At 38.8% G+C, this 22,097-nt stretch overlaps 1 protein-coding gene across 5 annotated transcripts in view; it reads left to right on the top strand.

Moving 5' to 3' along the window:
• The first annotated feature begins 5,427 nt into the window (after positions 1 to 5,427).
• The window catches only part of LOC119900690 (unconventional myosin-IXb), a 55,266-nt gene continuing 38,596 nt past the window's right edge, over positions 5,428 to 22,097 (top strand). For all 5 annotated transcript variants that reach the window (XM_038715869.1, XM_038715868.1, XM_038715867.1 and 2 more), the window contains exon 1: positions 5,428 to 5,844. The gene's annotated coding sequence lies outside the window, so the exon portion shown is untranslated. The remainder of the gene's footprint in view (positions 5,845 to 22,097) is intronic.

Raw genomic sequence — 22,097 nt, 5'->3', positions numbered from 1 at the left:
TCTGGCACTTTCGGAACTCCATACAGAGTCGCTCCTACGCCCCTGTCTGTAATAGAACATGTGTTCTCTTCTGCAGGTATGAAGCATTATTTTGTGTATAACAGCTCCCTCAGGGATCCAAAAACTCAACTATGAAAACGTTAAAAGCATTTTCGTAACACTGTCAATATTCGAAATCTAAGCAGTTGATTTCTCGCCTTAAAACTACTCAGAAGTGAATTTAGTGATGAAATAACATACGAAAGTTGTAAAATTTAAACTTTCTCTGTCTGGCGCGTGCAATGATGATACAGTGAATAGTGACGATTCTCTCTGACCAATCAGTAGTCTGTTGTGTTTTCATGTCACATTTAAGTATCACCTCAGCTCAACTCAGCTCGCTTGGAACCTCAACGGAGGTGATATGAAAAAAGTTACCAGGTAGCAGGTATATGTACAACTTCTCCCAGATGGAAAACTAAAAGGCGGGTAGAGTCGAGGCAAGTTGAGCTGGTACCATGCAGTGGAAAAGGGGCAGTAGACAGTCAGAATGGCTCTTTAGGCTTGTCTTTATTGTCATGGATGTGAGACGCAACAAAACTAAACTTGATTCATGACTACGACAGGGTTAATTATCACAGTTGAATTTTTTTTTTTGCCATTTGAAAAGTTGTCATTATGCTTTTCAACATGTCCACTTGCAAATGTGGTCTTTGTCAAAATAGATGCAAAGGTGAGAGATTCATCTCGTGTAGTTAAAAGCTAAAACAACCCAGAAAACGGCTGCTGTACTGCTGTCTGTAGGTTTATACTTTGAATTATTTTGCGTTTTTTTATGACATGCATTCAGCTTTCTTGTAAAAACGTGGCGTTAGACATTTCCCACAATGCCACTCAATTGCTGACAGTTTGGTTAGAGATTCGGGAGAGCTATGCTAGTCGCAGCTAACGTAGCCTCGAGCCGCTAGCCTCAAGCATAGATGAGAAGGGAGCTACAGAGTTCTGATAAGCTCACTTCTTTCTAACTCCACACCTCCCAGATATTTCCAAACCATGGTGTTTGACATCACGTGAAGTAATTTATTAGATTTCGCACTGCTCCCTCTACAGCCACAAAAGCATTTATACAACTATTTTCACATGCTGTAGCAGAGCTAAACAAAATATTTTTCACCTGTCAGCAAAGCTCTTCCGCTCCTTTCAACTGTAAACAGTCTTTGATGTTTGGAGTTTCCTTTTAAAGTTTCAGACCATGCAGTTCCGCATCCTCTGTTCTATGTCATTCAAGGTCATTTAGAATAACTCCACAACAAGCTGACAGAGACACCTGACATGTAAGATCAGGAGAGGACAAACATGTCGCACAGACAGCCTGAGGTTTTCATTGCAACCAAAGCCTCTATCAACTTATTAGCATACCTTTAAAGTTCCAGTGTGTTATATTTAGGAGGATCTATTTACAGAAATTCAATATAGTATACATAACTAGGCTATGTTTTCAGTGGTGTATTAACAACCTACATTTTGAACCGTTATGCTTTCATTACCTTAGAGTGAGCCATTTCTATCTACACACCTCGCAGGTCCCCTTAACATGGATGTCACCATGTCACCACCTCCCTTCCTGTTTTGGTTCATTGACGTTAAATTACATTGTTTGTTGTGGTTATACAACTACAACTATCAGAACTATGAGGATGATGGAAACAGTTACGCCTGGTTGAGTAAAAATCTGATGACAAATATGTACAATTTGAGAGAGAAATGGCTAGATGGTGGTAACTAAAGAGCCTGAAATTAAAAAAAAGCTAACTCCAATCCTCTCATGGCTGAGAGGTTAGTGGTCACAATATAGAGCGTGTTACTATGGTGACACTATCTGGTCAATTGGTGCAATTTATGAAACAGGATATTTCAAATAAATGTGTTTGCTGGAGTCTCAACCTACAGTATTTGAGGTAGGCTAAAGATACTGACTTGCATTGTGTTGAGCAGTCAACATCTAGTGGCCACAAAGCAGTACTACAGTCATTTTCCATCAAAAGGAAAACATGCAGCATCACTGTGAGACTACAGGAAGATGCTGTATAGCTCACTGAACTCTCAATTTCTCAATGTAAAATCAATGTATTCAAATATAACAAGTCACTTTTGCATATTTAAGAAGGTCTTCTACACTTCCCATCTATGTCTAGTGAGCTCAACATTTCCAATAAAGTTTGAAGACAGGTTCCTTGTAGATTGTACTGTATGTAATGGTCAAATTATGAAAACAACAGATTTAATGATAGTGATTACAAATCAGTAAAATAATGAAATGCCACTAACCATACCATGAACAAGAGTTAGACTAGTTGTATTTAAAAGATACATTAGTACAATAATTAAGAAACTGGTAAGTACAGACTATCTGTAAAATTAAGTACATTGCAACTAATGCCAGGAAGAAACAAAATATCACCTATCTAGTCCACATAGGGATTACACAATATTGGCTACTTAATCTAGTAAACATGCACATAGGAGTCCAAAAGAGTAAAATTCACTGGCCACAATCAGCCAAACAGTAAGTGAACGGTTACTAAGAACAGTGGAGGTCAAAGTGAGGTCTGTGGACCCCCAGGGGTCATTGAGAAAGGGTCCCCAGCAAAAGGCAGTGACAAATAAGGTTTTCAACTGATCAAAAATTCAAATAGGTTAAAACAGTACATCAAAGTAGTTGTTATCTTTATGAGGATGTTTTTTTACTTATTACTAAAATCTCATCTCCAAACAATGTATTTTAAGTGGTTTAACCGAGAATCATGTGACAACACCAGTCAAAATGTCATACGGGATAATGGTAATGATTTTTCTAAATATTATGATATTATAACAAAATCAATAATACTTAATGAATATATAAAGTGAGGCCGTAAACAATATTTAGAGCTCAGAAAAAAAACTTTTGACAAAAAAAACAACTATTTTTTCTCATTATACTGTGATTTCTCTAAATGAGACCCTACTTGTTCAAGTGCTTTACCCACATTTTAACACTGAAATGTGATTTAAAATGCAAAATGTCTGAAAATGTTTTACAGTACTTGGCATCACAGTCAATACATCATCAAAGAAATACAGATCCCCTCTCAGTGTGGTTTCTTCCACGGATTTGGTAAGTATACAAATAGATTTAAACAATAATAAATAAATAAATAATCAAAACAGCACAACTTTTCAACATCAGGTTTAATTTAGTGCTGAAAAGTACCTTGAACAATTTTATTGAAGATCATAGTCACTCTACATCAATATTCATAACAAAATGTAAAGGGTTAAAAAGTTGGGGAACTTTCAATCATTCAAATCACTTCTTTGAACAACAAATATACAAAATGATGTTACTGAACAACATTTTTAATAAAGAAAAACCTTCTTATTGGGTTAAAGTACCTTGAATCACATCATTTAATATCAGTTCATGAACAACACATTTTTTACGCTCCGTTGGTTTTGTCTCCATTGTTTCCTCTTTTTTCAAGTGTATCAAGAGATCTAATTGGCTGCAGGAGTTAATTTGTGTTATTACGTCTGTGGTAGCTAGATGAAAAATAACAAGAAAAAAAGATTAACACACTTAACCCCTAGTTGCTCCAGAGGTGTGCAACCTCTAAAATATAAAGCAATTATAAGTCGCTTTGGACAAAAGCGTCAGCTATATAAGTTAATGTAAATGTAATGAAGAGAGAAAAAAATTTAAAAATGACATCATGATGTCACTAGAGTAGATGGCCTGCTCTTAAAGGGGTAGATTTTCCAATTTGACAGGTTGGATATAATTAAATGTAATTATAATTTAATCTTATTATGAATAACATAATTTGTTAATATTTAACTAAACAATGTTAATAATATGTTAATATCACAATTTGAATGTAAATTACACAATTTAAAGCTGAAAACTGTATAAAAAGAATATATTGGCAAACACATGTCATCCAAGATAACTGTTGACATTATGGAATAGCAGAAAATATCCTATGTGACAAAATTGTTATCCAGTATGACAAAACTCAGTCTGAATCTTAATCATGCAGTAGTTTTGGCTACCTACAGAAATCTGTGACCTTGTTCTTCAACTATGTAAATTCTTGCTAAATAAACATATTTGCATAAAATCAACATTATATATGTTTTTTTGGCGTTATCCCATATGACACAGGATTTTACTATATAGTGTGCTAGTGAGTAAAAAGGGTAAGTTAAACACATTTTTTACATTTTAAGACATACTTACCTTTCACCATTATTTGGGGGTGCTTCAGGGTCTTCTTGATTGTGTGACATGCTGTCTGATATCGTCTCAAAATAAAAATCCCCCCAAAATTGCTCCAGTTTCCTTGTTATCCCAGATGAATTTGGCTGAATGCCAGTTTTGGGACAGAATGCTCCAAAGCACAACAATCAACTGGATGTCATTTTCTTTGTAATATTTAAATGTATTGTTGTCAACACTCAAACAATAATGCCTGTGGGAGAGATGTTAGAGTTTTTAGATTTTTTACAGTTTGTTTAGCTTTTTGCATTTCAGCCTGAGGTCTGGACAGTTATCCGGTATGACATTTTGTGACTATAATGTCTAATAATTCCTACACTTTGTAAGACCCTCAATATATGTTCATATCATTTCATAAACAGAGATTAATAGATTCAATAAATGTGCTTTTTATAAAACATTTCCTTATTTTGACTTCATAAAGGGGTTTGGACATCAAAATTGCATGTCACGTCACTTGGGGGTTTCATACATTTTCTGTAAAAAAAAACAAACAGATGGGAGTCTGGTCTAATTTGTGTCAGTTTAGTGGTCCTTCATGTGAAAAAGCTTAAGAACCACAAACTTATAATGTTGTATTAGCAACACATTAGCCTCAGACATTTAGCTTAGTTGGCAGTAACATTATCTGACAAAGCAACAATCACAAAACAGCTATAATTAACAAAAATGTACTTTCATGTTGCTGCATCAATGGCATTTGAGCAGAGGATAAAAGATGCATGTCAATATTAGCTTGGCCACAGATCTGACAAAATGGTGGATGTTAACAATGTCACTTAAACTGCCATGGAACTGTGCCAGTCATGGTTGCTATGGCAACAGAATTTTCAACTGAAACCAATGGCTGGTGGCAGAATACTGCTCATAAGCTCATGAGTCTCTGTGTGTCTACTGTAAAGAGGTTTTTCTACTTAATATCTAAATCTAAATAATAAAAAGTCTGTGGACATCACCTCTGCTGGTAGTTTAGCAGTGTTGTTGACGCCAGAGCCTTAGTGCAGCCGTGTAGTACCACCGCCGTTATCCTACAGAGGGCGCTGTTATTTAATGCATGTCTCAGAGCAACAGTGTGCCTTCATTGAATCTGGTTGTGCCTTTTTCCTCAACTTTTTTTTCCTACACTGCTCAGACTGCTTCTGTTATTTAGGCAAGAGAAAGGAAGTAGCGACAGGCTAGCTGGTTAGCCGGTGTGAAATCACACAGTCTGTGAGGAAAGAGTGGACTTTTGAGCCTATTTTATCTCCGCGGACGGCTCTTCTTTATTTAATATAGCGTTAAGAGTGTAAGTAGACTACATTTTTTGGCGGTTCGTTTTTATTTTTTCTCCACCCCGTTTGAAATCTTCAGACTGACTCAACTGGGAGCTTTGTCTAGTCTGAGACTCAACCGTTGTTAGACTGGTTGATTACAAGTCGGTCTTGATCTAATCAAAGGAGAAAAAACGCTCCGACTTGGTTATCGTGTATTTTTTTCACCAGTTGGTTGAATTGCGAGGAATGCAATTAAGGATTACACCAAGACAATGAGCAAAACAGCCGGGAAAGGTAACTGTTACGTTAAATAACGTTACTGTTTGATTGTGCATGATCTTGTTCTGTAAGTTAACGTTAAGTTAAAGCAAAAGTGTATGTAAGTTAGCCATGTAATGAATTAATCGAAGTATGTTGGTTTATTGTTGTCGAAGGATTAATTTTTTTTATGGCTACGAGACACTGCATTGACAAAGCTGTTAACGTTATAGGAAGTTACTGTGAAGTAGCTCAATAAATATATCCTCCTCCTAACGTTAACGCTTTTAACTTAAAGTCCAATTTTAACACAAAATGCAGCTAGCTTACTAGCTAGCTTTCACAGCAGTCCTGGCTGACTGTAATGATAACGTTAATAGTTGATAACAGTGTTTGGTCAGTGCCACAGTAGCATAGTTGCATGCAGTGTGAGAATGAGCTGAGAATGTAGGCTGACTTGTTGCAGTGCAACGTCCCCACGCCTGGTTCATTACGTGACTCCATGTCAGTGGGTTGTTGTTCAGTTAGAGTCAACAAGGCTCACTTGGGTTTCAGAAAAAGCTCCACAGTGTGGAGGTTTTTTACAGGCTCTTGAGTCCCTGACATAAATCCAGACAGAATAGTCTGGAAAGGGGCAACTACAACTTATCCAAATTACCAGTGCATCATTACTGTTATTATGTGACCTCCATGGGGCACAATTTATGGCTGAGTACAGCCATGATTGCCAGTGATTGGTGAAGTAGTATAATACAGCAATAATAAAGCAACAGATCTATTTAGAACTGGGAGGTATGTAGATATAATATTGTTATCGTTATTGTCTTTTATTCTGATTTAACAATATAGCTTAAATGTTGTCTTTTCCATAGACTTAACAGCTTTATTGAACTAACAAACAAAAGCTTTCTGAACTTAATTGACTGTCTGGCTGAGTAGTATCAGCAGTGACTGCCTGTACTTACTTTTCCTGTCACTGCACACTAATACTACTACTACTACTTATCACCCACCCCTGGTTTATCATGTAAACATGTGTAACTGCTGTCACTTCATCAATTTAGAGGCCAACAATTAGGACTGGTGATATGGTGAAAGCAATGTTTCCTCGTGTTAATTAATATAATGGCATGGTAAATTTATTCAGAATCAAATAATAACTAATAACGCATTGCTGTAAACATTTTGTAGCTGGTTCTTCTATATAGGAGCACATTGGCCAACCTTAACAAAATATTCCACACAAGCTGAAGGATCATGCTCTCGCTACATGACTAATGTCTGGGTGGTGGAAAAAAGTAATCACACATAGGAACACTAAAATTACGCACATATGAACTTCACTTGGAAGTTCCTCTCCATTCCATTTCCCTCTTTCAATTTCTATGATTTACTTTGGTCTGAACACCTGACAAGTAATTTCCTCATGATAAAATAAGGTATTTACATTTCCTTCTGTCACACAAGCAGCTCGTGCACATATTGTGACCCAGGCCTTCGTGAATGGCTTGAAATACAATATCAGACTAAGAAGTGGGAAACGGCAAAACAGTTAGGTGGGGAACCGGTAGTGGGTGGAACTACAAAAAAAACATTTTTATTTTAATTTCAGTTTGAGTGTAGGTTTCAGAGCAAATTACTGTTTTAAAAGGTATTTTAATTATTATATATTTTTTGCTTTGGGTTTATTTCTCTTCTGATGATAATCAACAAGAACATTGACAATAACAAGTAATTTCTTTACCACAAATGTATAAATAATTATACAACTAAACACAACAAAACAGTCAGTTTTTTCACAAGATGTTTTTGCATTCAAAAAAGCACATAACAGTTCTACTACAAAGCTTCTGCATGGAATATAAATGCGAGTGACATCTACAGGAGGCGTGTGAATGTGTGGTGGGTGTGTGCGCAGCATCTCTAAACCCACTGGTGGTGTAGGGGCCTGCCAAGCACACTGTGCTGTGCATCACATATCAATCCAATCAAAGTCTCCATCTGTCAAATTCAAAATCTAATTAACATCCCAATCCCTCAGAGAAAGCTCAAGTCAAATCTACATTTATTAAAATGGTTCCTTCAATCCTAGCACCTTCTTAGAAATGGTAAAAGGATGAGATGGGATGTAACTGACTATGGATATTATTCTGATATGAACACATAATGCCTTCTAAACATGTGAATGACATCTGAACTATAGCTCTAATATTTAGGAAAATTTGTTGTTGTTTTTTTTTTACCACTTAACATACCTGTCCCAATAGCCTCAAATTATTGCCAACACTAATCCCCTTCCCCAAGTAATGTTGCAGTACAGCCAATTTTATCCCATACCTCCTTTAAGTGCTTCTAAACACTTAGGCAATCCACAGAATGGCTCTTTGAAAGAAAAGGGCCATATGGCCCCCTGCTAATGGTTGGTACTCTGCAAACCCCACTGCAGAGCTGACAGTGGTTGAGGACAAGAGGGGGGTGGGGGAAGGAAGACCAATTACATCTCCTGCTCAGCCTTGAGTTGTAATTGGCCTACACATCCTGGCGGATGCAATTGTGTGAAACTGCGGATGAAAAGATAATTGCCTCAATCATAGCTGTGCCGACATTTCTCAGAGGAGAGATTTAAGGTTTTTCTCAGACTCAGCTTTCATATTCAGTTATATTACAGTTTTTTCAGCCTCTAAGTCATACCTTGTCTGTTGTTAAATATTAATTTCGTCATAGATAACACTATAAATCCTATCTCAGCTGAGCATTGTGTGTTTTTAACAGTCCTCCAAGTTGAATTGATTGAGTTGAATTGTTGTAAATGTAGGTCTGTAGCTGTTCTGGATTGTCAGACGGAACGACACTAGAGGAACCTCAAAGTTGTTTCCTAATATTTCCTAAAACCTATCGGGCAAGTTGCTCTTTGCTGTAATGCTGCAGCCAGCAAGATTATTTATAAAAATGTAAATGTTTTTTTTTTTTTTTTTAAGGCAATAGTGATGAAGTGGTGAGCGAAGAATGGTGAGGAAATTGCATTAGCTTATTTTTACACTGATGGCATGTGAAATTGAATTTTGTCTTGTGGTTAGCTACATATGAGCTTTTTTTGTTTTTAGCTGATGATGTTAGAGGTGTGAGGGCTGTTTTTTGCATTGTAGATAGTGAAAGCAACACTGTGGAGGCTGCAGTGGATCTGTCAACACCTATCTAGTGTCTACCTTATCTTGGGTCTTTTCAGGGTCACATGTGTCGGGGGTTTCAGTTTTGCTTGGAAACTATTTTGTTTCTCACAACTGTTAGATGAATCGTGATTAGTGTGGGAAATTGGTGGCTGTAGATATGCTATATTTCGTTAATGCCCACCACACTAGTGTTTTAGTCTAGTTTCAGCCTGCTGTTTGGTACTAGGCATAAAGCCTGCAGATTGTGCAAGGTTGGTTGACTTTCTCTTATGTTAAATGATTATGATAACATAACATAGTAGCAACATAGCACATAACATAGCAAAGATGTAGGGTTTGTATCGCAACCCTGTTTAATATTATTTCAGTTATTAGGCCGATCTTGTCTCTGACAGAACAAGGACAAAAGAACAGGTTGCGCTATGGTGTGCTGTGGCAGCCGAGTTATTTAATTAAGTCCCTTAGCAGAATGCTTTGTCCCTATGTGCAGTTGGTGTACTGGGCCAAGATGATGTACGCTGCCCATGAATGACGCAGACACCTGCAGTCCCATGGCTCTGCAGAACAGTCTCAGTAGGTCAGATAGACCAGCTAACTCACCTATCTTGAGGCATGTGTAGCACACTTCCTATCTTTGGATCAATGGTATGTTCTTAAAGTGGCTGAATTGATCTAAAAAAAAATTGTTTCAGGTAATCATTTATTTGTGTGTGACCTTAGGAGGAAAGCAACATTTTTTGTTATGCTGTATATACTTGTGTGCTATTGCTATTGTGTGTACTAATGTGAAGCATGTGTTGACCAAGTGTCAATATGTTTGTTACTACATTAGGTATACTGAACTGAAGGGGCTGATTGCCAACGAAGTCAGACATGTAGAAGCTTGTGTTTCTATTACCTGTGTGCTCATCACCAAAATGTCTGTACACTACTGGAGCCTCATTACAAAAACATTTTAGCTTTTTGTTTGTCCTATCTTAACTTAACTTTCAAGGAAAGAAACCTTAACGCTAACCCCTAACCCTAACCCTATCTTCCTATTACAGAAGCAATTCCTAAACTCATGGCTGTATCCTATTCTTTCTCAGACCTTGGCTCTTACTTAAGAAATCCTAACTAGAAATTTTAACTCAATTCTTCAATCCACACTCGTCCTGTCAGGCCTGTAACTGTGTAAACCAACATACATGGGACTGCCACTCACTTTTAGCAATGAGTCGGAGGCATTAATCATGCCGGTGGAGGAGAGGAAACCTCACCTTTTTTGGTTTTCCTCCAAATTATGGCCCAGTGCCAGGATAAAGATTTGAATGGATGTAGCATATCAATCAAATTCAAATGTTAAAAAGTAGCCATTATTACATGGTCGGGAAACTTCAAGCACCATCATGCACTTTGAGTAGCCTTTCAATCATAAGATTTTGGCGTTCATGTTGTTTGTTCCCCATGTTAATTATATAGTATGTAAGAGTTTGTTAGTTATATTGAATTTAGAACATTGTCTATGCCATCCTGCAGTTAGGACGCTTCTGTAATAGCTAAATTCCTATCCTAAGATAAGATGTTTCTGTAATACCAAAAATCCTAAATGTCATTCTGAACTGAAGATTTCAGCCTTGGGAAGTTTCTGTAATGAAGCCCCCAGTCAAGAACAAAAGGCAGGGCTGGGTTAGGTGTCATTCTGCCTTTTGTAAACCTGTGGTTTCGTTCAGCTGCTAGTATGAAAGCTTGAGGAGAGCACAATCTAAGATCTTATATCACTCAGCCATTAAAAGAGCGTCATCTCTATATCTTCTCATCTTGGATGTTGACAGCTGTTTTGAAAAGCTGCGATGGGGAAGAAACTGGAAGATTCCCGCTGTGTTACCTGTTCACTCTGTAAAGATTTGCAGTGACCTGTATTTTGTAGGGACTGGACCAGATGGAGAGCAAATGGAGAGGAATGGTTAGGGAGTGAGCAAGGAATTTTGTGTGAGTAGACAAGGAGAGGTAAAGGGAGGGAGAGTGGTGAGGTTTTAAAGTCATCAATTCCTCAAACTCCTTGGTAACTTGGCTCTTTCAATGTGGCAAGCTGAATTTATGGGCTTCATAAATAGACCCAGCTGTAATGATAGGGTATAAGTGAGGAAAAAGGCAGACTGACTGTTTAGCGATGGCCTACTTACAGTGCATTTATTTGTTGTGCCTTATTCTTTGCTAGTCACTTCATTACTCAAGATGATTGGGATCAAAGCGTGACTATGATTATGCCAAATCTGCCTGTTTAGATTGTTATTATAGGCACAGTTATAAGCCAAGCAAAAGTTTTAACCAAAATATACAACTAAAAAAGTGGTCTGTCAACGTCATGGAGGACATATTTTAACCACTTTCGGGCAGCTTGAGCACACTGATTTCATATGGCATTTAGGTTGAAATCTACATGTGGTGGCATCTTTATTGGTCTTCTTTTTTTGGGTAGTAACCCTCCACAGTGTTTACATTACATGTCTTATCTAATTCAAATGTATGAGAGTGAGCAATCCCCCTCTTTAACAGTTGTGCTACATGCAGTTCAGCAGCCTTATTTTTCAAAAGGATTTCAGCTTTTTGACTCTGGCTATTCATGTTGAAGGGATAGTTATACTTTTTTGACATGAGAAGGTATAAGTTACTTCCCGGGCTTTAAATCCGGCAGAGGCTCCTGTGGTTGGAGATCTCCCAGTGAGAGCCTGCAGCTTGTCAGCCAAAACTGAGTGGCAGCCCCACAGGCTGCAAACAAACAAAAACATTACAGCTACAAAAACACACAAAATAGTTTAACTGTCCACAATAGTTTGACATCTTTTGCACGAGTCCACCGTTTGTTTCTCAATAAACTACATTGTCTGTTGAAGTGTAGTATATTTCTTGCATCAGCATCTCTACCGGTGAACAATGCATGCACCCTTTTGCAAAATAAATCCAGTCTATGCTTGTATCTCAGATTTCACATTTCACACATTGAGTTGAAGCCGTTCTGTCACTCACTCCCTGCCCCCTCACCTGCAGTGGTCACCCTCAGGAAGGAGACTGTTGTGTTTGTGTGTGCGTGTGTGCGTGTGTGTGTGGATGGATACAGATTGACTGACTAGTTGATGTCTGTGGTGAGTGCTGTAACCTCCCCCTCCATCCTCTCTGTGGTCACTGATCCTGTCCCTTAGGTCTGTATTATGGGCAGAAAGAGGGCACACCCTGAGGCACAATTTGTTTGCTGTTACTCTGCACCATAAGCCAGTTCTGAGAGTGACTGTCATATTTGGACCATTAGGCATAGCTATGAAGGGCCAGGCAGATATACTGTCTTGAGTGTGTGTGTGTGTGTGTGTGTGTGTGTGTGTATATCATTATTATTTACCTAAATGTCTATCACAATAACCTCTGTCAGATTTTCCAGTTGTAGGAAACTGACAGAAACTAGCAATAAGAGAATTTTATGGTCCATTGTTGTAGGCTACATTGGACTTAATTGTACTTTTTTGTTGTCTGAACACTGCCTCCAACAAGCACATACAAAAAAACATCATCTACCTCATCTCTCCTGCTTTATCTTTCACTATAGTAATGTGTAACTGACTTTTTTCCAATTGATATAAGTAGTTTGGGTTGTTTTTAGTGCACATAAAGTATTGATTATAGTATCTAATGTACATTCTGAAAAACATGAATTCCTGCCTATAAGGTGGACATGAATATACACCTTGCATATGGCTGGGTAATGACCAAGGACATTGTTATGATGTCTTTTTGTGTGTACTTATTAAAACAACCCACATTCGCACGCGTTGTGGAGACTACAGAGGGTAAAAGAGATTTAAGAATGAACCTGAAGTCCTAAGACTATAAAGGTAATGAAAAGGTACCTAATCTACTACTTAGTCGGCCAAAATCCTCTTCTACTCACTCTTCTCTGTCTTTAAAATGAATTGAGGAAGAAATGAACAATCTCAGCCAGGCAAGGCGGTAGAGGTGACAAACCATTCCCATTATACTTATCTGCCAGGGCAGAAGCAAGATAGTGTGTTACGGATGAAAATGGTGGAGGTGGATCAGTGTTGGACTTGTGCATACAGGGTCCACAGATGGGTATGGTGTTTATTCTACTTTACTTGCATATTGCCTTGATTATGGTTTGATCAGGTTATTTGTGTATATGTAAACATAGCCTAGAAATGGTTAGACTTGGTGTACTATATGACAAGGCTTGATCTTCTTTGGAAAACAAAAAGCAACATACGTATGTGTCTCTCTGTCCTAGTCTCCTAACGACAGCTCGGTCTTACCACTGGATGCCATAAGCTGTGGAAAGTGTCAAGAGAAGTGAAAGAGAAAAGGCAAAGCTGAGAAGAGTACAGACATGGGAGGCACAGATGGGGAAAGAATTGGAAAGAAAGAGACGAGCTGAGGGTAGAAGGAGAGTGAGATGGAGCAGGAACAGTAGGCCTTGGCTGTGTGCTCCACATTGGCTGGGTTATCCTCTGTTCTGTTTGTTTTTGCTCTATTTTTACAGTGCAGTCTGGTCACTGATGAATGGCTCCATATGTAAGTTACATTTCATCTGACAGAAATCATTCAGCATGTCTGGCCCAGGTGGGGGAATAAGGAGTGTTGAGAGACATGATGTGATCCGTACTTTTTTTTTTTTTTTTTTTTTTTTTTCAAGGCATATGACCTTGCACGGCATCATTTTTGTTCTTTCCGACTGTTACTGCCCAGCCCACTTCTTTTAAAATAATGTAGCCGGGTAGATTTAGAAGAAGATCGCCCTAGGCCTAGATGTTAGAACGACATTATCCTTTCTAAGATGCTTATCATCCGCACGCTGGTGTGTGAATCTGCCAGACCACCCAAACATCATCAGGACACACCACAGGGAATATGTTTAATAGATTGTACTAGCTGCACCACATATAATCTACTGCATAATGTCTGAGATTATGCTTTTTCTCCCCTTTGTTACTCCCCTTCATTACACATTCGTCATTACAAGCTCTTTTTTAGCACTCCTGCTGCTTCCTGACCACGTTTTTTAAGTTCAAACTGAGGTCAAGGCATGTATAAAATATTACTAACACTGAGGTGTTTTCCAGTTGGTAGGGCATAGTTTTGGCACTGCTGTGAGCCACCCACACTAAAACATAGTCCCATAGCAGAGAGATCAGAGGCTTTAGTTTCTGTTAGCTTGGTTAAATCTCAGTTTCTTCCTGCTACTTGTGATGTATGCTTTCGGAAAACGGAAGCGGTTTTCAGATCAAGATTTTGGCATTTTACTGTGCTGTCAGAACTATTTGTTTCCTTAATAAATAAGGAATAAAGAATGTGTGTGCGTGGCATATGTAACTGGGGGCAGGGGTAAGGGATTTTAGATAAGTATGAACTTGGTGCAGTGACTATTCTGGTACTACAATGGAGTCATGTGTTTGGGAAGTGTTTTTAGAGCAGGGTAGCCCACATGGGTGAGCGTGTACAATAATCCTCTCTGTCTGCCTCCTTCCCTACGCTTCCTTTTCTCCTCTTCCTGATTTCGGCCTGCAGCTGCCCCACATCTCCAGACGACGTACTGTATGTTTGTGTGTGTTTGTGCGTGTGGTTCATCATGCTGAGTGGGGAGGAAGTGTTTCCGTACTGGAAGACCATCCTGAGCAGCCACATTTTACCTCATACGCACCTGATTTAAATTGTGTGCAAATGTTTGCTTTTATTTAGAGTGGTCTTCTTGATGCTTCATGCTGAAACATCTATCTTGAGGTGGTTTTGATACTTCTATACAAACAAAATGGTAAATGAAAAGCAGAATTTTCCCTAATAATGCCCATTTATCTATAAAATAATCAAACACAAAATCATTGTTATGAGCTCAGGTAAAAGGCATAAAACAACTTCCTTGCAAATGTCATTGCTCCCCAGATAAAATCTCACCAGATCCTTTCTATTTGTAAAAACCAGTCCATCTCAACCAGGAACTGTTGAGATAAGGCTGCAAATAACATTTTTTATTATTTTTGATTACGGTTGAACAATCGATCTGTCATTTAGTTTACTACCACAGAAGTAGAACCAATAGAGTTTTTGTATTTTTTCCTAAAGACTGAATGACAAACAATTGAATCGGTTATTAAAATTGTGACTGATTAACTTTCTGACGATCAACTCATCGATAAATTGACTAAACGTTTATGTCTGAATTTGGGGGATAGAAAGTTCCCGTAATACCTTTCAGCTTCCTCACTAGCACAGAAGAAAGAACCCCCCACATGTCATCATTGTACTGTATTTGTCCACAGCTGCACCAAACTAGTCTATTAGTCCAACATGGCTGAGATGACTGGTCCGGAAAACTCTCCGGAATCTCCTGTCACCACCAACCAGCGTGGAGTCCCAAAACAGCCAATCAGACTCAGTAGAGCCTTCTGGGTTGCATTAAGTCAGACATGCTATGGCCTGACTGGTCTGGTGTATTTCATGTGGATGCTGCTGCTTTGGATCTAGAGTTTCAGCTCATCACACTGATTGAAAACATATATTTCTCAACACCATCTTGATTTCTGTGCATCGTCTCATCCCACTCTTAACCTCTGGATGAAAGACCCTTTGGGACTTGAGTCTGTGCAAGGCAGACGTTCAAGGCTGGGATATTGTTATTTGAGGAGGATTTGCATTTATATGTACATGTGAGCTTCACTGTGCTCTGTTGCAGCACATTTTGAGTGATTTGGTTAAATACAAAGCAGTTCTAATAATTTGTGTTTCATCCTTTCTACTCTGCTCACTGGGCTTGTCCTCAGGTCTGATTGACTGGATGCCGGAACAGAAAAGGGGCAGTATGTGTAAACCAGAAATACCAAGACATCGTTTTTTTTTATAGTAAGCAACGTTCCCTCACCACTGAGGTCCTCCTCCATTCTCCTCTCTGTGACTTTGCATCTGGACTGAGTTAAAGTAGCAGTGCCAAATGTTAGGTGGTGGGGAGCAGAAGGGGGTGACCAGCGGGAGGTTTAAAGGGGGACACTGGGGGAGATTTTGTAAAAGACAGTGGTATGACAGGAGAGATGGAGGGAGAAGGGGCACAGTTAAGGAAGCAGTTAAAATACAGCGTCACAGCTGAGGCAGACGGGTGGCGAGACACAGGGGAGTAGTGTAAGGCTATACCCGGGCCTCTTAGATTACTGACCTGCTGTGAAATGTACATAAAGTAGGAGTTCATAAAGCTGTGGCTAAAACTAATGTTGGATTGCCTCAAGCAACAGCAGGCTGACGTGTGGAGACTTTGGAGGAGTGACTTCAGGTTTGATTTTTAAACTAGGTTATCCAGTGTGTGTTTATAGCCCCCAGCTGTTGATGTTTGCGCCTCTCGCTTGACTTGGAATGATCTGCGTGTGATACGGGGTCATACTTACCTCCGAGGGATGTCAAATGAACAGCAGCCCGCTTTAGCTTGTCAATACTTAAGTCAGATACATGATATTGGCAGTGACAGATCAATGGAGTGCACTCAGACTACTGTGTTGTAATTGATTAGCATTGTCTATGTCCACAGTTGTGGTAAGTTATTGTGACAGACAGCTGGCTATGGCAGCTGTCTGCCACAGAGTTTAGTTATGGTTTGGCAAAAACTAGTGGTCATTGAAGTGTGTGTGTGTGTGTATGTATATGTATATATAGGTCTCAAGCCACTGTGCAGTTTGGCTTAAATGTATCATCTGTGATGTCTTTGTCTGCACTCCATGCTCTTTTCTTTTTTTTCTAGCAGCTTACTTTTGGCAGAGAAGAGGATTTTGACCATGAGCTTGGGCTCCATATTGAATGAGTAGGGTAATATCAACAAGTCAAAGACTGGATCCCTGCGGCTCCTCTCTCCTTTATCCTCTTCTTTAAACGGAGGCAGCAGATGCTCCTCAGCTCTGGTTTTATTGTTCGTGGCTGGCCAGCCTGGGAGCTGACTTAAAGACAGGGGGGAGGAGAGGAGCTTTTAGTTCCCCTTTTCTTCCCTTTTCCTTCACTCTCTCTTCATAGTTCTCTCTCTATCTGTGTTTGTCTTATTAAGCCCAGTTGGTGCCTGCTGGATGAGTTAATTCCCTGATTGAGGTTTCAGTCCCTTTTTAAACAAAAGGCTGCATCTTTGAATAGGCCACATGGCTCTAGTGGGAGGGCTCTGATCCATTCACAGCCATTTGGGTGCATCTGCATTTCCTATAGAGCCTCAACTGTGAGGCTGATTTACCACCACTCGGCAGCAATGAGAGAAATCTCTCTCTCTCACTCACACAAGTCCTGAATGTATTTATGAATCCTTCAGAGAACACATACACACAAGCCAAAAGCCACGGGGAGCACACACAAACAGACACACATCGAGTGAATCTGTACTTCCCTTGCTTCTGTCTGTCTTTGTGCCCAAAGGACAATACAGCCTGCTCTGGCAAAAAGCCAGCCCCTCTCATCTCCATTAGGTCATGCGGAGAGAGTTGTAGTGGTGATGGATACTTCAGTGGCCCCAGCTCCACTTTCCTGGAGGGGGAGGAAAGAAGCTTGGTTTACAGCGTTGTAGCCAGCCACACAGATGAAATCTGGAAGGGATGTATTTGGACCTGGTGATTTTGAAATGTTTGAAATTCAGTGTAGAACAAAATCATTACATTTAACTTGAGCGCAGATGTCCAATTGGTTAGCCTAATCAACCCCACCAAACCTTGGCGCGTCCATCATTACAAACACATGTTGTTGCGCCAAGCACGGTTTAAATCCACAGAGCATTATTTAAATTCTAGTCAAGATCAAAAGATTTCCAACGATATCAGAATTATCAAAACATTGGCAGATGGAACAGTTTATTAATGAAAAAGAAATGGCTTCAACAAAGCCTTGGAACAAGTTAACAAAAAACAAGTAAAATTGTGAAATTAAGTGTGGAAAGAAAATATTGATAACCTATATAGTAATTTTTCTGTCTGTCCAGCATCTTGATTGCTTCACGAAGGAGTCAATCATGTAGCCTAGATTTTTGCGTGAAAGTGGTGATTACCCTGACGCATCCTTTGTTACTACGTAGTCACAATTACACCTAACTTGCTCATCCTTTGTGAGTCAGATCCAGAAATGTCTACAACACTCATGATGAGGAATGTAGCCTTGCATTTACTTGTTAGGGCTGGGTCCTCCAGGACATAGTTTTCTTTTGGTCATGACAATATATTCAATTAAATTAGAAGTGCTGTTGCTGTTAAAATAGCTCTTACAAGGACTCTACACACCTCCACAAACTGTTGAAACCTCCTCAGTTAAACTATGACTTATATATCTTATGGTTTTTATTGTACAGGGAGCCTCCTGACTCTAGTTCTATTGGCACAATTTGTTCTTGATATATTTGTCTGACATGTTTTTTGAAATATTTGTATTAATTGTTTTGGGTTTGGATTGATCTTTGAATGATTTCTCTGCATGGCTGTGGCTCAGATAGTTGAGCAGGTTCAGTTTCCCGCTCTCGTTGTCTACAGTGTCTTGTCCTTGAGCAAGACACAAGACACACTAGTATATTCTACTAAACATATTTCATTTGATTTATCAGATTATTTTCTCAAATAATCAATGAATTGATTTGTCTTTAAAATGTCAGAAAACTGTGAAACATTCCCCTTACAATTTCCTAAAGCTCAGTATGCCATCTTCTAGCATTTCATAAGACAAAGATATCAGTCCACAATTACATAGAGCAAAGAAATGCAGCAAATCCTCCCATTGGAAATTTAGTTGCAGAGAAATTTTCAGCTGATCGACTTATTGATTTCTTGTTTGAGGTATTTTATAATTTATCGCAAGTTATCTATTACCTGTCCTGTCTGCCAAATAGTTTTACATTTAGGTAAATGTTATGCAGATTATGTAGATGAATACTTATATATCTTCTCATCATTTAGGGTTAAGTTAAGATTAGTACGTTTCAAATTACTTTTTAAACCAAAAAGAAGAATTACACAATCAATGTTGGTGGAAATGTAAACAAACCATGGAGGTATTCAAAGTTTTGCTTAGCTTTGCAGTATTTGAAAAGATCATAGTGATTGACTTGACTAACATCCTACTGGGTCCCATAAATGTCATTGTCATGTCGGGACTACTTACGTCCATGATAAGGCGCTGCTTGTAGCCCTGACTCATGAGATTTATAGGATGTCCTCCTGTGATGCTGAAGGGGAATGCTGGAAGTCACCATACCTTTGGTCACACACTGCTGACACCGTAACTTGCTTCCTTTTTGTTCAACTTCCTGTGTACACGTGTGCACTAGAGTGTGAGGCATATAGCCAGGGAGAGACGGGTGTGAGAAAGAGAGTTAACATAGACAAATACAATCTATTCCAGCTGAAGTTTGTTCACCCTCTATGTGTCACTGGGTCATTCACTTCCTGCAAGATCATAGTCAGTGGTGTCTCAGCACTGACTGACTGTTTATACAGTCTGTATATATGAGTGGGTTCCAGTCTTGGGAGGTCCATTAGGAACAAAATGTACTGTCTGTAGCAAAGACTAAGAGCCTAACACTCAAGGCTTTCACACATCTCTAAGTGAGATCATAAACTCTACAACAACTGGCCATATAAAGGCAAAATATTTCTTTTCCTCTTTCCACTAATTGGCACTGCAGACTTACTACTACTCCTCCTCTTCCTTCTTGTTTGGGTGGAACCTTTTATGCTGTTTCTTTGAAGGTGGATGAAGAAGACAGTAGGAGTGGGAGTTGAGAGAATGTTAGTAAGACCTGGTTGGCTTATTTCCCATTTGCATGTGACTGTCAAACAACTCCCTCTTGTTACCAAGTCCAACTTCATTACAACTGAAGTGCTTGTTTTATGCAGCTATTTTTCTTTTCTCCTTCCAGTTTGCCAGATGGGTATTTACTGTTCTTTATTCTTCCTGTGTACATGCAACACACAACACAGTCAGTGTTTTTTGTACACTCTTTCTCTTTAAAAATTCTGCTTGTCAGAATTACAGCATATAAAACGGGCCGTAACTTTCAGTGTTTAATTTTATCTAATGGTTCCCCTGCAACAGAGGATTGGAAGTCAGGGCAGGAGCTTAATCTTAAAAATGTAAAAATATAAAGCCTGACTAGAAATCTTATTTTTCAGTAAGTGATGTTTCTGTTGATTGTACTTGGCTCAGTTTCTGTTGTGTTGATAAACCAGCTCAGTAACATTTCCGTGTGTAGGCCAACCCTTTTTAAAAAAATCTTTCTGGTGAATACAGTGGAATTAATGTACCGCAAGCCTATTCTCCATGACTGGATAATGAGGGGTTAGTTGGGATAAGGTGAGTCCAGTTGGGATGAGTGGTACCTTTTTAAAATAGGGCTGGGCAATAAATCAATAATGATAATTATTGCAATATAATTTTCCCCAGTAACAATATAACAAATGTTCAATATATAGTCAATAAATGTTTGATTTAATTAATCTGAATCACAAACAAATCAGCACTTAATTTTTCTGTTAAGATATTTATTTTGTTGAGGAAAAGGGACTGAAAAAAGATTTACTAATCAGATTTTTTTTTATGTTCTACCTCAGATTTGTTAAGTGATCCACTGTTTGACATCAAGTGTTCACATTCTGACCATAAGGAATAGTTTAACCACACAATTAACCATCTGGTTTCTTCAGTTTTACTCAAGAGCAAAAATCAACTTGAAAGAAATAATGATTTAACATTTATCGGTATAATTATCAGTATCGCATGGTATGAAATGTTTTATCGTGATAACATTTTTGGCCATATAGCCCAGCCCTATTTAAAAAATAAATAAATAAATAAAATAAAGCTTCCTAGTTTGCCTCCTCCTGCCCACTGTAAGCAGTGTCTTCCCATCAACCCTCAGTAAGCAGCTAAAGTGCCAGGCTAAGCTTACGCAAAGCAGACAACCCGAGGACTTATCTTGGAATGCTGGGCATCCTTGCAAAGGATCTCCTCCGCAGGGAGGAAGCTGTATTATCTCAAAGCCTCTGTCTCCTTTGATTGTCCCCAGGGACTTCTCTCTTTTCTGTCTCACTTTTTTAGATGTTTACCTGTATCTCTCTCTCTCTCTGTCTCCTTCTGCCTTCCGCTCTTTTTCTTTGTTCAGTTTTCTCGATGTCACAATGAAATGATTTATGTCTTACACATAGATACTGAAGCTTTGTTTGCTCGTTTGAAACTTGCAGCTCAGGAGCCCTAGGCTTTCCAAAGCCACAGCAGACAGGGCCCATGATGGAGGATAAATGATGCTGTCTTTTGTGGTCTAAATGTAGTTTTGCATGCCTTGGCATTTTACAGGCTTGCATGTTTTTGGGACTGTGGTCAGCTAGCCTGGCAAAGGCACAAGCTCATGAGTCTCAAGTTTCTCTATTTTCCCTCTAATTGTCTACTGTGACCTAAATGATTCCAGAGTTGTTGATGCAGTTTTGTTTCTGGTCCATTATAATATGTAGTGATCTTTGTCTTTTTGCATGTATTAAACAGATTCCTATTATTGCTTTTTATTAATATGTACAAACGGAAACATGAACAGAACTTGCTCATGTGTCGTTGAAGCAAAAAGAAAAGGTATCTGAAACATGCTTGAACAAAGAATCTGTGAAAGCAACTCCAGATTAATGGGTAGATATAACCAACCATATACTAGCAGTACTATGTGGTTTAGTTTAATGTCCTTGTTGATTAAGCAGAGGTGGCTACTTAGTAGAATGTCTGTATTATTCATGTTAAATCCACAGAGCACAACTGGTTATATCGGTCATTGGAAACTTTCAGCAAAAACAAACCTTGTAATGGAGGAATGGAGAACTTGATTTCATAATGCATGCAAACATCTGTGAGAGCCTCTCTTCCCTCAGCCTGCTTTTTTGGGGCATATCTCAGACTATAACATTTCTTATTTTTCAGGTTGAGAAAATAAACTGTCTCCGCTCTAATGATAAAAGTGATAAACTGGCCCGGGATCAGGTTACCAAAGCAGTGCAGTCTGCTTGCCTTACAGTGATTTAAACCAGGTTATGGTTTCCCTGAGGGGAACTTAGAGTTTACACAGCATGCATTACAGATCGCTACATGATCCATCATTAG

Source organism: Micropterus salmoides, unplaced genomic scaffold, assembly GCF_014851395.1.
Source record: "Micropterus salmoides isolate LMB-PRFRI ecotype aquatic unplaced genomic scaffold, ASM1485139v1 Ms_hic_scaffold_13, whole genome shotgun sequence".
NCBI lineage: Eukaryota > Metazoa > Chordata > Actinopteri > Centrarchiformes > Centrarchidae > Micropterus > Micropterus salmoides.
The sequence above is the reverse complement of the archived record's forward strand: the minus strand, read 5'-3'. Positions and strand labels throughout refer to the sequence as shown.